Below are 13,371 nucleotides of genomic sequence, written 5' to 3' on the forward strand. Positions count from 1 at the left end.
AATAAATTATACAGCGTTTATATACATACACGCATTTACACTTACACGAATATACAGAGAAAAAGAAAAACCCAACTATTCAACGTGTACGTCGTTATGGAATACATTCACATACAACATATGACACGTTTTATAATATATATCTCCCACCTGACTATATAACATCGAGTCTGTAGACCGAAAATTGACAGAGTAGCTTTGTAGGGAAATGGACACACACAGACACACACAGACAGACAATTTAACTTTTATAGATATATAGATTTATTTATTGCGAATTATTATCCTCATCTTTTAGTTGTTGTTTCACGACGTTTCGGCGAACTATTTCTCTGACCTTCATCAGGTGGGTACTGCGACGAGATAGGAACTCCGAATCTCCTATCTGCATCCTCAACAATTATTGCCTTCCGCAACTATAGTCGTCACATCACGTTAGGGCCAACTAAGCCGGCTTGGATTAGGATTGAAACAGCTATCTTCAGATAATGCTCACCTAGAATCGTAGAGATTCAACGTCTCTATCCACTGCGCCAGGACCCCGAATTTTTTTTTTTACAAAGGAATCACCACTTATCAAGGCCCAGACGCCACTCGAGGATAAGGATTAATAAGTGTGTATTAGTAGTGTAAATTTGGTAAATTAGATTACTTACGGAGAACGGCTCATCAAGAAATTGTTTACGTTGGACTTGAAGGCGACCATATTGTAGTCATCTGAAAAGCAGGCAAACGGAAGAGAGTTCCACAGGCGTGCAATTCTAAGAAAGAAGCTTTGTTCAGGGAATCTACGTTTAGGCTTAGGCACAGATAAAGAGTGGGGGAAATTATTGATAGCGTTTTCAACTAGAAGAGTGTTTCTCATGAATGTTTGGCGAGGGGGACCATAGATTGGAGCTCAGACGAACACTAGCCATGAAAATAATGATAAAGCAGAGACAGGTTCCCGACGTCTCTTCTGTAAGAAAGAGGTTGCAGGGAAGAGAAAAGGGCATCCCCTACTAGGCTACGAAGTCTATTTTGAACTCTGTCAAAGCAGGATAAAGTCTTTCTAGCAGCTCTTGTCCAGATGTGGCAACAGTACCCCATCCTTGGACGTACATGGCTCTTATATAGGTAGAGAATTGCATCAGCATGTAAATATCTACTGGTTCGATAGAATGAACCCACCATTTGTTCAGCAACCTTAACAACGGATTTGATATACGGGTCCAATTTCAGATCAGGAGTAAAGGACAAGCTCAGAAGTTTGTCAAAACATGGAGTAAATTTGATAAGCATCAAACTTTCTTTACTGTCGAAGTCTCTAAGTGCCGAAGGGGCTGCTATTTTAACAGCTTCCTTTCTCGAACTACTAGGTTTTTAAATTACCCCACTTCTCGTTTTTCTGACTGTACAAAAGTGAAAAAAATTTAATGGTATGTAAACAAACACCTCACATAGGATGCTTTTATAAATCTCACTCCAAGTTCCCAGTCTCGTTTTCATGGTAAAGTTCATTGTTTAGAGTAAATTAAAGTGAAAAAACAAATAAAAAGTAAAATTTCTTATATTTTTTTTCATTCATCTCATAGCAAGTTTTATAAAAGCATTCTTAGATATTCTGCACACATAGTCGATCATTTTTATCCTGGATTCATGCCTCGTTTGAACTAGTCTAAAATAATAAAAATAATTTACAGATCAATTGACAACAATATACACAATATGTATATTATTTTGACTTAAACTGACTCAATGATGCCGTCAAAGCAAACCTTTACATAAGATATAACACTGAAGAAAGAACAGTTTCGTTCTTTAACGATAGCAGTTTCATCCAAAGTATCGCCATTTACTCTAGTTTTTGCTTGCGTACTGCGATTATGTTAGTTATTTGAGCATAGATAGCCGCCATGGATTTCTCATCTTCTTATGTTTTTGTTTCAGTAACGTCTGATTATGGTAATTATTTAAATTAGTAGTAAGTAACATTTTCTCTTCTACCGCACTCTTTGTGCTTAAGAAATGCTTAGCGCCCCTCCTTACACGGCTAAATAGATGTAAATGGTTTGTTTCCAGGGTCCTTCGTCTGTTTCTTTCTTATTGCATATTCTGCATGTTGCAATATAATCCCGTTGACATCCCAGTTATCGTCTATCACGGATGTTAAGCGATGGTGAGCCCGGTTAGTACCAAAGTATATTACTGTTAAGGAAAAGCAGGTGCTGTATGTATACTCCGTTTATCTTGGAAGTGTTTTCAGTCGTCCTAGACTTCTCTTTGCCACTGATCTCAAGCAGTGCCGATTCAGGAAATGTGTACTTAAGATTGCGCAACCTACACTTCACAAATACACCAGTAAACGTATTTATGGAGTATCCATTGTCAAAAACTAAACGGAAGCTATGTACACAAAACATACGCACTAAATTTTATTCGGGCAGGTATGAACCCACATCTTCTCTCTCTGTAGCTGTGAGTAAAATAGCAACTTGTGTTCAATTAAATGTATTTCATGAATTGTGTTTTGGATTTTCTGAAATGGAATTTGATAACTTGTATTATTTGTATTATTCACACTACTATTCTCATATTGGATGTTATTTTCAAAATTTTTCGGCCGATCTAACCCGCGACCTGTTTCAGAAGACTTGCAATAACGTGCACCGTAACAGACATAAATGCGAAGTAATAATCAGTTCGACGCGGTCGCTTTCAAAGCGTAAACAAATTATTGTAAAGACCAATCTCTTAAATCAGTATTTTCTACCCAGTTTCTAATATCACGATATTGTATCCTCTAACACTCATCCTAGAGTGGCTTCCCGACCTTAATAAGCTGTGATAATTGTAAATAACATTACTGTTTTCTGGAGGTTGAAGGTCTCATTTCTCATTTTTTATATTTTACTTCAGTTAGTTTTAAGAGATCAAGGGAGCTAACTCCTCCTGGAGCTAACACTTGATTCTGTTATGATTTAACTTTATATCCGATGGCTCTTTTAAGAATAGACGCTGTTCCCTTTATGGCTGCTATTTGTATTTCATTACAGCTTCGTCTCCCAGGGATTGCTTCTAAGTATTTCTGAAGATTCTTTTTTATTAAGCCACTTGTTCCTATCACAACCGGTATAATGTTTATTTCTTTCAGAGACCATGTCATTTTTAGATCATTTTTTGTTATCTTTTCCCATGTAGCTCTATTTAGACCAAAACCATTTGGAACTGTGACATCGATAATGAGTGCAGTTCTTTCGGCCTTGTTTCATATTACAATATCTGGCTTGATGGCATTGTCTTCGTCATAGAACACGGCCGCTTTTCCGTTAGATGTTATCGGTGTTGGTTCATGTTCCTAGATGTTCAACGATCTGTCAAGTTTCAGTGTAGGCGATATAATTGCGAATTACTTGAAACATCCAAAGTTTGACCTGAATGCATTTGAATAAGGTTGGATGTTATATGAAAATAATACACAACATGAGAACAGAAGTCTAAAAATCCAAATATTACATAATGAATCGTATGCAATGTGCATTGTGTTTCCAAATTTTCCCGCCTTTTCATTCGTGGTGTATCGTTAGATTTATCCCAGTCAACATCGCACCTTTGTTTTTGTCTCGTGTGTTGTTTTTCCATTTCTCCATCATTTTGTGAGTCTGGCTCCATCGACCTTTCGAGTAATTGCATCCTCGTCTCTCTCTATCTTCGTCATCATCTTTATTATTGTATTTTACGTTTGCGCTTCTCCTCCTATTTTTCTATTGCTCCCCACCCTTATACCTTTCCTGTTTGTTTTTTATCACTTATTTATTTCTCTACTACGTCTTTTATTGATTTCATCTGCATCAAAAAAATATTCGTTTTAATTGAATGTGAAAAATAGTTTTTTTTTCCGTTTGCAACAAAAACAGCAACCATCTTGTCTATCCTTGTCATCACAAAGTTATTTCTTCTGCATCAGAAATCGGTTGTTTATTTCACCTGAATATAAAAATATCAAGAAAATCGAATGTCATGAAAACGATGCGTCGAGGGTGAAAAAGGGTGGAAGGAAATAGGTGGAAAACACTGACTGAGGTGCTTAGACACACACACATGCATATATATATATATATATATATATATATATATATATATATATATATATATATATATATATATATATATATATATAAGTTTTCCCCCTGTTATACTATATTTTAAAAGATCCCAAGTCTTTCGTTTAAAATTATTTCACTTGCAATCATTATTAAAATTTGCTTTCAAGAATAATTTTATTTCTGGAATCGCCAGTTCTTTACCATAAAAAAAAACTGTTTCAGAGATTTAAATAGAAAAAGGCATATAAACTCATGGTTCTCCAGCGGTGTTCATCAACCCACCTGAAAAACAAAAAAAACAAAGCCATTCCGGATATTTCTTGCTCCTAGTTAATTTGGCTAATCTACTCATGATATATTATATGCTATATATTATATTATATTATAATATAAATATTATATATCAGCGGGGGTGGGCTCGGATTGCCCTGTCGTAAAATACGTTTAAATATATTTTAAATAATAAAGATTTCATATTTATTATTATAGAAAAAATTCCCTAAACTCAAATGATCTTGTAATGATGTATGTAACATCTTTCCGGTTTACGACATCCGGTTACGCATGCACGCATGACCTGCGCACTGAAATATTAACGTTATTATTTCGAAATTATTATTTAACATTGGAAGAGTGGGGTTTAAAATAACTTAAACGTAATACAGAAATTAACGATGTAAAAAAGCAGATAGTATTAAAAATTGTTTATTTGGATAATTTAAACGCGAACAAAAAAAAGAACAATTGGAACGCTGAAATATAAACGTTATTATTTCGAAATTATTATTTAACATGGGAAGAGTGTGGTTTAAAATAAACAAAAAACAAAAGAACAATTGGGACACTGAAATATTAACATTATTATTTCGAAATTATTATTTAACATGGGAAGAGTGGGGTTTAACATAATTTAAACGTAATACAGAAATGAACTATGTAAAAAAAAGCAGATATATCAAAATTTGAATTTAACTATAATAAGTATTATGGTATCTGTTCAGTGCATATTTACCTATAAGTATGACCAACCACTTATAATTCAGTAACTCTATTTTTTTTTCAAAAATAATCAATTATAATAAACAGAACGACTCATAGAAATCTATCTATATTCTTTTTTGATTTTAATATACTTTCATAGAAATGTTTCTGTTATGTAAAAAAAAAAAAAAAACGAATTATTTTCTTTACGTCACAAGTGTCACGCCCATACATGAAGTCCATAGCTAATATAACATAGCATACTGACCCAACGGGTCACGGGTAGTCTAGTATATGTATATATATATATATATATATATATATGTAAATCATTTTTTTAACTTTCGACGTTAGTACACACACATATACATACATATTATATATATATGTGTGTGTGTATGTGTGTGCGTGCGTGCGCGCGCGTGTGTGTGTGTGCGTGTGTTTACTAACTTCAACGTTGTAAAAATAACTTAGCATCCATCAGCTAGAATCAAAAGCAAAACACTTCAAATTCCCTTCATGAAATCTATCGATAGATAGTCAAGAAAGATTGAAAATTCAGCTACTTGAAGCTATAAATTAATTTGTGTATGCGCTAAAGCAATAAGAACATGTTGGCAAGTTGAAATGAATATTTTGCATTCTAACATGCCGACATATTTCTATACGCGTTATTTGTCCATCCATCCAAGCAAGAGTTTTACTCGTTATAAACCATTCTTAGTCTATTATTACTATTTACTGTTAAGTTCAGTGTTATGTGACCAGTAATTTCAGATTTTATCGATTAAATATATTCACGCTGATATACATACATTTATTTATTGGTCGATTGATATAGCTTAGATTATATATTATATTATATATTATATATATATGTTATATATCATATTATATATATATATTGTATATATTATATATATGCTATATATATATTATGTATTACATAGTATGTATATATCATATAAATTATATATATTATGTGTATATTATATGTGTATATATTATGTATATGATATGTATATATATTATATATACATATATATTATATATATATATTAGATATGTATTATATATAATATATATCTTATATATGTATATGTATATTTCATACATATTATATATTATATACATATTTGTATATATTATATATATTATATATATATTACATATATTTATATATCCTATATACTCATTTATTTCATATATCTGCATAAAATATCATAATGAAATACAATTTTTTATGTATAGATTTTTACTGTTTTTTAAGAGTGCTCAATACGTATGTAGAGCTAGGTTGTACCCTACGAAAATATATTTCATTTAAGAGTGTATGTATATATACATATAACGAGATATATAAAGAAATAGATACCGACATACATGAAGTGGGTATATATATATAATTAGATAGAAATTGAAATAGTTAGAGATAAGTTATACGTATACGTTGTAAGAATATATATGCATATGTATATATGCATATATATATACACACACACACACACATATATATAAGATAAATAGGGAATCGAAATAGCCTATATGTATACGTTGAAAGATAATACACACACACACACACACACACACATATATATATATATATATATATATATATATATATATATATATATATATACATAATATATTAAAAGTGAGGGATCGAGATAGCTTTTTATATATATATATATATATATAAATATATATATATATATATATATATATATATATAAATATATATATATATATATAAATATATATATATATATATATATATATATATATATATATATATATATATATATATATATAGAACGGCTGAGTAACGACAATATAGATAAGTATAAACAGATCGTAAGATAGGAAAATATATATAGAAAGAGAGATAGTAATGCGATGCTGAGAGAAAAAAGTGACAGCAAATCAGTGCTGGTTGGGGAATGAATGAATTGATAAGATTTTTTTTTTCTTTTTCCATTCCTCAACAAAGGTGGGACGATCGCTTCGGTGATGCATACTTCATTGGACGGATCATCAACCAAGCGATAAAATCGGACACCAGAAAGAATTGGAAATTTCTCGGCCAATACCAATTCGAATCAATCTTTCGAATTGTTTTCCGCGCATAAAAGTCCGAAAAGAACAGCTTTTTATGTCGACGATTCGCGCAGGAAAACGTATTGCTTTTAGATTCCATTAATCAAATAACAGTGAGCCTCATATTGTAGAGACTTTAACATGACTAAAACTCAACGATATTTTATCGCTTCGCCCGTAAATTTGATTGAACTTTTTATGCGTTTAGATGCGTCCATGCTTTTGCCCATTTATTGTAGGTCAGTCGGTCTGTCTCACTTGGGACATCCAGCTCAGGAAGCAAAGGATACGTCCTTTGCAATCAGTTCAAGGAAAAATAGACCATTATAACTATAATCGCCTTACTTCTATTGGGTTGATGTATGGTTCTCGGTAGTCGTAAGCATTGCCTTTTCGATTTGAGAAAAGGTTAGTATATCACTAATTGCCTAAGAATCACTACCAGAGAATTCCGACGGGTTTCTCAGGCAATTTTTCTGCCACCCAGAGTACATCATATTTTCTACGCTGGGAGCTGATCTTTCAATCCTCGCCTTTTGAATTTATTTTCAAGTGATGAGTAGGACCTAAATACCTGGTTGCTCACCAGTCTCTTGTTTTTCGTTTGAATTGTATTTTAAGCGATAAAATGATTAAATGAAAGAATGAAGAGAAGAGGAAATTTATTAAATATAAGGTGACCCAAAAGGCTTATCCATCTAGTACTGACGAGATTCAGCAGGGCTCATATGGTATATATATATATATATATATATATATATATATATATATATATATATATATATATATATCATTTACAAATTAATACTTTTTATTTTAAATAAAAAATATCAATATATAATTATTGAATGAAGTTAATAAGCACGTTTGCTATTATCTATTATCACTTGTTCGTCTGATCTATACATAATTTCTAATAAATTATGAGAAAATTAATTAATGTGTTCTCATTAATCTATATACTTATAAGGTTATTTATAAGAGTTTTTTCTCGCTTTGACATTGAAAAAAATATTTATTTCTGAAAATTATATTTCTCAAAAACAAGTTAGGCGCAGTGTGGGAAGAGGGTCAAGGGTCATCTATGTCACTTTACCTAAGATTTGACCATCATCTTCCTAGATAGAATCTCCAATCACCATAATACCATATTTTTTTCGAATCGTCGTACTACTTAAAATTCCCAAATCGATTTGTTTGTAAATAAATAAATCGATTTTATTATAAAAATAATTTCATTGGCGTGGTATAGAGAAAAACAAACATGACGATGTTAGTATAACCGTTCTAATCCTTTCTAAATCTTAAACTGTCATCTGTTTCTGGCTTGTTTGGAACCAGAAACAAGCAGGTCAGTTTCTAAGTAGGGATTAAATCTAGATGGGGAAAAATAGAGTAAAGGAGTTTGGGATTATGTGATATCCTTCCAAGATGAATGCACTTTTTAAGGGGTAGGGGCAGAAAATGGGGAACATGCGTCTTGGAAGTTTCCTATCGAAAGGGGGCATTCACTTGACTAGCGAAGAAACTAAAAAGGTTTACCTGAAAGAGTCTGGGGTCCGACAAGACCAAGAATCGCGTGCGCCATGCTCAAATAGGGAACACCTACTCAAACTTGACTTCTCTGCATACACACAAGCCTGCTTTTTTAATCCATCTCCTTTCAAAAGGATTTTCCTATCACATCAGATCTTAAGCTTTAATTGCCATTTGAAGAATGCGATCAGATCCTGATAAACAAAAGATTCAACTCCTTAGTTCTTTTTCAGACGCGACGTCTACAACACCGTTCTTGCTATCGCCAAGATCGCGAAAAATAACAACACTTTCTTCTTGTCTCGTGGTGGCCCAACATTGTGGATGAGGATTCTCGGGATCGATACGACCATCAGTTGGTTAACACACACACTACCGCTGCAGTTTGCTGCATTCTAAGAAAACGTGTATCAGCGTTTCTTCTGCACGAGTCCTGCAAGGGAAACACCCCGGCGAATTGACTAATCGAGAACTGCATATTATAGCATTAAGAGAAAATGCATTCCGAGCCAATCATCAGGTGAGTTGTTGAGATAACTCGAACATGGCGCTCAACTCAATTGGAAGCGGATCTCTTCTTTCGACAACCCAAACTGTTTGACAAGTGAATCGTCGGTGCCCCATCACTAATGCATTATGGACTTCTTTTCTCGAAGTCAAACACTTTCTGAGGAACTACGTATCGTCTATCGACGACCTGTGACCGAATGATCGAGAGTGTGGTCGGGAAAAACGCTATCAACCGCGTGGTTACACGGAGATTCCTCTCTCAATGTTCGATTCAAGAAAGTCAACCTCTCGATGTCTCGATGACACGTAAAGCCTCCCTTACACGGACGTTGAACACAGACATCTCTGCGAACTCAATGCCTCTTCTTTACCTAAAGAAACGAGGACAGTTGGCGCTGTAGGGACTTTAGGTATTTCGCAGGCAGTCGCTAGAGAATGAGAGGGAAGACGTAGGTGGCAGCCAGTAGTTGACCGACGCTTCAATCTTTAAATGTACTTCTGACCAGTTTTCCTTTAAAGCTAGGGGCCAGGCCTGAGCAACACGCAAAGGATTCAAACCCGGACATCCGTCCAGCTGAAAGTTGCTGGAAGGGTAGTGACATTGCTACAGGCAACTAACCGCATGCCGACTAAGTTGATGCGGTTGATTTTGGCCCCTGTGATATGTCATAACCAGTGAGCGCTTCTGTCACTATTTCGATGTCTTAATTTTTTACATGCACTTTTTAAGGGCGTTGGTTGATCAGTCCACGTGACCGTCATATACACATTTGATATATCATTTTAATCATTAAACACACAGAACATCTGTTCTTGTTATAAACATGAAAAAATGCCGCACGTTTAATTGGATGCTTAGATGCGTACTCTAAACGACTAGAATGCAATGCAACAATATTTAGCTAATGTTACATAATGTCTTATATCAAGTAGTGATCACATCAGCTAGTACTAACCTTGAAAAGATCGAACTAATTACAGATAAAAGTGACATAAAGTTTGAAAAATCGATTGATTTCCACGGAATATAAACAGGAAGTGATATTAAGTAAGGTTAGGTGATGTTAAAATAGAATGAAAACGAAGAGATGTTAGTCGATCAGGCTTCATGCGTATCTAGGTTGACAAAGAAACTAAAGTTTCAATTAGTTTTCCTTCAGTACATGTGCAGGGGAGGCTATTGAAGGGAAAACGTTAATAAATATCAAAAGAGAAATGCTATCTAACATCCTTGTTTGCTTTGTCTACTTATTTATTTTTAATAAAATAGTGACTACTTAGTTAAGATAATACTAGTCACTTTCTCTCTTTTATACGTAAAATATTTCCTTACAAATATAAACATTAAAAACTTTCACTCGCTTTATGGCTTCTTTTCTCCCAACATAAAAAGAATTTTAGAAAATGAAAACATTACACTAATAACGAGAGACTACCGCCAAAATAGCTAATCTCTGAAAAATAGCCATAACAATTGTCGCTGACAAGGATTATTTATCTTCTCAGGCATTTGAATGGCAATAAGTTTCCCTATATAAAAATTTGTGATGACCGTTTGCAATGGATCTATGGGAGAGTCCACTCCTATTAAGCTCAAAGATCCTTCCTCTCTCAAACTCTGATAATGGTTTCCTTTTTGCCATTTATAATTTAGTAAGGTGTTTTATATCCACTAACATTATTATTAGATCAGGGTTAAGGTTTCGAATGAAGCGGATTTCATTTTTTCATCATATTTTCCCTTTTTGGCAATGATTTCAACCATTTGTTTGATTAAAAATTCGATAATATGCGTAAACGCTTACTTTCTTAAGTGGTCTTATGATTTTGACCAGGACTGTATGTATTGCTCCACCGTGTTAAAATCTCGTGTGCGAGCAAGATTATTACTTGGAACAAAATCACTCACCATGCCACTAAAATCTTGAAGAATTGTTCCGAAATAAAAATACATAGAAACTGTCAAATTATGGAGATGACAGCAGTTATACAATAAAAAACTAATTCAATGCTTATCATTTAAAATGACATGTGCATATAATACATGTTTTGTTTAGAACTTCTAATATATTATAATCCCCATTGTTCTCTGGTAACATCCGTTTCGGATAGTCAGCTCTCTTTTCCCGCTTCATCACTCCTCTTTGGACGATGTCTTCGCTTCAGACTCAACTACAATTGTCCGTTGCGATAAATCAAAACTTCGTTTCAAACTTTTACATTTTGTTTTTATCATTTCCATCGACAGATACAAATGAAGATGAAGTTAATCTTTTAACGTGAATGACTTTTGCTTGAGAATCTATCGTCATACAACTGCGTATAGAACACATTTTATGAAATATATAAGGTTATGAATATCATATAATACACAGTATAAAGGAACTTATATAACATTTTAGAACATTGATATTGATTTGATAACAGTCGACATATAATACATTTCATGAACTGTATTAGAATATTACTATGAGTGACCAAAGTGGCATGTTCGCTTGAAATAGCTGGGTGAGTCTTTTTGCAGTTTAGAATAATAATCTGTTAAGTTGCAACGAGTGTTCATAGTCGAAGGTACTTAAATCCTTAACAAACGAGGCTTTCGGCGTACCTCTGAGTCCCTCCCTAGGTGGGTCTACAAGCCAATCATAATCTTTTAAGAAAGAATGGTCGGATGTAATCATATTGATTATACCGTTATGTATGTAACATTTTATGAAATCTATAAGAACATGAGTATGTTTATAACATATTTTGAGATTGTCGAACTGACTTCCTCATCTTGGTTGTTATGGTAACAACGTTTCGGCCGTTTTGCCCTCCGGCCTTCATCAGGTATTTTGTATCGAACTGGGGAACCGTTTGTTAGGAGTCTCGAACCCAACCCTTTATTATTATTACGGGGGTACCGTGTTCGGACTCAAGCTAGGCTCTGGGACATAGTTGCTGATTCTCTGTTTTGAATGTTACTTTTCACTGCCTTCGTTCAGGATTGAACTCAGCACCTTTGGGTTACTGTAAACTTTGATACAACGTCTAGGACCACTCGGCCATATGTCACTAGCGCAATCCTCTTCCTATATAACAGCTATATAATATCTACACAATATCTATATAACATCTACATAACATCTATATAACAGTTATATAGCATCTATATAACAGCTACATAACATCTACATATCAGCTACATAACATCTATATAACAGCTACATAACAGCTATATAACAGCTACATAACATCTACATAACAGCTATATAACAGCTACATAACGTTGATACAACAGCTACATAACATCTATATAACAGCTACGTAACATCTATATAACAGCTATATAACAGCTATATAACATCTATATAACAGCTACATAACATTAATATAACAGCTCTATAACAGCTACATAATATCTATATAACAGGTACATAACAGCTACATAACATCTATATAACATCTACATAACAGCTACATAACATTTATATAACAGCTACATAACAGCTATATAACAGCAACATAACATCTATATAGCATCTATATAACAGCTACATTATATCTATATAACAGCTACATTATATCTATATAACAGCTACATAACATCTATACAACATCTACATAACAGCTACATAATATCTATATAACAGTTACATAATATCTATATAACAGCTACATAACAGCTACATAACATCTATATAACAGCTACATAACAGCTACATAACAGCTATATAACAGCTACATAACATTAATGTAACAGCTACGTAACATCTATACAACGGCTATATAACAGCTACATAACATCTATATAACATCTACATAACAGCTACATAACATCTACATAACAGCTACGTAACATCTATATAACAGCTACGTAACATCTGTATAAGAGCTGTATAACAGCTACATAACATCTATATAACAACTACATAGCAGCTATATAACATTAATATAACACCTTTATAACATCTACATAACAGCTAAATAACAGCTATATAACAACTATACACGTCCTAAAGTGAAGTATTGCTGCCCCATCTGGGGAGATGCTGCTTAGAGCGCCTTTCCTGCTTTTTTATTTCCCTCTCCATCTCTTTTTTATCTCTCTCTATCTCTTTTTTATTTCTCTCTCTATCTCTTTTTTTTATTTCTCTCTCTATCTCTTTTTAATTTCTCT

The sequence above is a fragment of the Euprymna scolopes genome, chromosome 33, assembly GCF_053919585.1.
Source record: "Euprymna scolopes isolate OS-2025 chromosome 33, ASM5391958v1, whole genome shotgun sequence".
In the NCBI taxonomy this organism is placed as follows: Eukaryota; Metazoa; Mollusca; class Cephalopoda; order Sepiida; family Sepiolidae; genus Euprymna; species Euprymna scolopes.